This window comes from Dendrobates tinctorius, unplaced genomic scaffold (assembly GCF_039654945.1).
Source record: "Dendrobates tinctorius isolate UK_male_01 unplaced genomic scaffold, ASM3965494v1 ptg000059l, whole genome shotgun sequence".
NCBI lineage: Eukaryota > Metazoa > Chordata > Amphibia > Anura > Dendrobatidae > Dendrobates > Dendrobates tinctorius.
The window spans coordinates 1815489-1818256 of NW_027361727.1; the positions used below are offsets into that span (position 1 = coordinate 1815489).

At 40.7% G+C, this 2768-nt stretch overlaps 1 long non-coding RNA gene across 1 annotated transcript; it reads left to right on the plus strand.

The window, feature by feature from the left end:
* The first annotated feature begins 971 nt into the window (after positions 1 to 971).
* On the plus strand, positions 972 to 2553 carry LOC141092444 (uncharacterized). The gene is made up of 2 exons (XR_012232797.1): positions 972 to 1328; positions 1600 to 2553. It is a non-coding gene; the product is annotated as an uncharacterized lncRNA (long non-coding RNA).
* The last annotated feature ends 215 nt before the right edge of the window (positions 2554 to 2768 follow it).

The following is a 2768-nucleotide window of genomic DNA, read 5'->3' on the forward strand; positions in this document are numbered from 1 at the left end:
CTGAGTGTCAAAAAAGCGGATCCTTTGCCGGATTCCGTCAAAAACAGTTGGCAATGGATCCGCCGCCCATAGGCGACCATTATAACGAATGGCGGATAGCGGCGGATCTGTTGCTATCCGCTATTTTGACGCTGACAAAAAACGTTTCATTGTCCGTCCTCTGAAGTCAGCGGAGGCCAAAATTTTGGCGGATCTGTCAAAAAACGGATCCAACGGATGACCATCCATCAAAATCCACCGCTAATGCAAGTCTATGGGAAAAAAAACGGATCCGCAAAAAAATGGCGGATCCGTTTTTTTTTGCAAAACGGCGGATTTTGACTGATGGCAACAAACGGAAATGTGAAACAGGCCTAAGCTTCTAGTCTGAACAGGGTGGCACATGGAATCCCGGGTGTTCGTGCAGCTTTCTAAAGGAACTGTGGAATCAAGGACTTTGACTCCTGGACTCTCAGGAGCAGTCAGACAGATGAAGAGGAACCCAGCAGGAATGGATGCATGATGAAAACAGAATAAGTACAAGTAATGGAGCAACCCAAACATAAAACGCTAGAGTCATAATATCAAGACACAGGTTTGTGTCCTAATGCACCGTAAATATATATAACAAGAAGCAGCAAGGCTCACCTCCTCTCCAGTCCCACCGCGCGGATCATGCAGTGCTGCAAGTAGTATGAAGGTGAAGCAGAAGCCACAATGATTAAGGCGGCACGACCGTTGAAACGCGTATGATTTTAAATGCACTTTAAGTCTGTGACTGTCACTAGTAGGAATTACCCGTTTTTTTATGTCTCTGGATATAAAGATGGATTTTGGACTTATGTGCTTTTAATGAAAATGGAATAAAAGTTTTTTTTTATGGATATCACCCACGCTGGACTAATGCTTCACCGTAAATATATATAGTTACATAGGTTAAAAAAAAGACTTGGGTCCTTCATATTCAACCTGTATCCACCAATTCTAAATTCCTTGTTACTAAATTATTTTGTCATGCCTCGGTATTCGATCCGGCAGTCCTGTGCTCTTCTGTAAGAGTCTCTGTCTGCTGGGCCACAAACATTTGTCAGTTTCTTGGTGCTGATTACCTTTTGCCTTTGTCTAGTCCTTTTGGACAGCAGATGTTTTTCTTTTGTTATCTAGCCTGTCCTATCACACCACAGGTGCTACTATTTAAACCTTCCCCCTTCTGGTCTTCTCTGCTGGTGATAGTCTTTAGTGGAATCTGCTTGGAGTTTGAGTCCTACTTCTGGATATCTAGGCCAGTCAGATAAGTGTACTGCTGGGTTTTCTTTCTTACACTGCCCTCTCCCTCAGTTCCTTAGGAGGTACGTGATACACTTGACGGTCTTTTAGGGAGCCAGGTCTGAGTTGTCTTTAGTTTTTACCTTCAGGGTTTATCCAGGTTGCACTGTAGCCTGTATAGGAACCGGGTGGGGTTTGTGCAGTTTTCATAGATAGATCTTTTATCCCCGTGTTTACTACCACGTGTGCATAACAGATCTATAGTCACTTAATAATCTATAAATGTCATTTTTTCTTTTTTTTTGTGAGATCTGGTCTCCTCAGGAATCAAACCAACAACTTCTACTATTGCAGGGAGCAGCTGATACCGTGTCTACTAATAGGAAGATGATGTCATTGAGCCATGTCAGTGACCTGCAAAACCCAATGTGGAGCACAACAGAGGACAGCGGACTGCGTTGAAGGAAGCAGAGCTTGGAATACTTGGGACAGGAGTGTTATACTTACAAACTGCCAGGAGCCAACATGTGTTCTTTTTGGTGCAAATTGGTTAAAATAATTTGACTCTAAATTTCAGTGCAACTAATATGGTAAAGGCGTAATTTGTTGAGATAGACATAAGAAATAGAGCAAGAAACACATTATTTACTTATATGTGCCTTTAATTTGCAAAGAAAAGTTTTACAAAAATGTGTTAGTTGTATTCTTTTAGTACTGCTATTGTTTTAGTAAAATGTCAGACTTTTACTTTTCAAAAATGTTTTCAGTGTTTATACCTGAAAAGAAAGAAACTATTGAGGTTTTTGAGCAGAGAAAATTCTCTCATAGCCAGTGGTGAAGCCTGTAGCTCACTGTTAGTGTTTCTTCCTTTTCACTATATGTCCTAAGTTTGACTTTTGATGGCAATAAACCACTAGAAGAAGTTGAGAACCACAGGCATTCACTGACATCCTGCATAATTCATTGCTGAGACGTTGTGCCTTTCATTTTCTTGACAGAGGAGAAGGAAGAGGCAAGATACCATAGTAGTGTCTTATTTAAAACTACACTAGACATGGACTAAGTGGTGAAGCCTATTGCTCACTGTTTCTTTTTCTGCCTCCACATTATAGATTCTAAATTTTAACTTTTGGGAGAGATAGACCAGTAGAAGAAGTTGAGAACCACAGGTGTCCACTGAGATCCTGCATAGTCCAGTGCTGGGGTGGTCCATCCTGCATGTTCTTGTGGAGAAGGAAGAGGAGAGAGACCTAAGTAGTGTCCTTTGTAAGAAACTACATTAGAAAAGTAGTTAGCAAAATCTTTTCCTTTCTCAGATTTTTGTTAACATTGTTTTAGTGTTTATACCTGTAAAGAAAAATACTATTCAGGTTTCTGAGCAGAGTAAATTATATCATACTCAATGGCGAATCCGGTAGCTCACTGTTAGTCTTTCTGCCTTTACATTATAGGTCCTATGTTTGACTTTTGATAGAGATAAACAGTTAGAAGAAATTGAGAACCACAGGTGTCCGCTGAGGTCC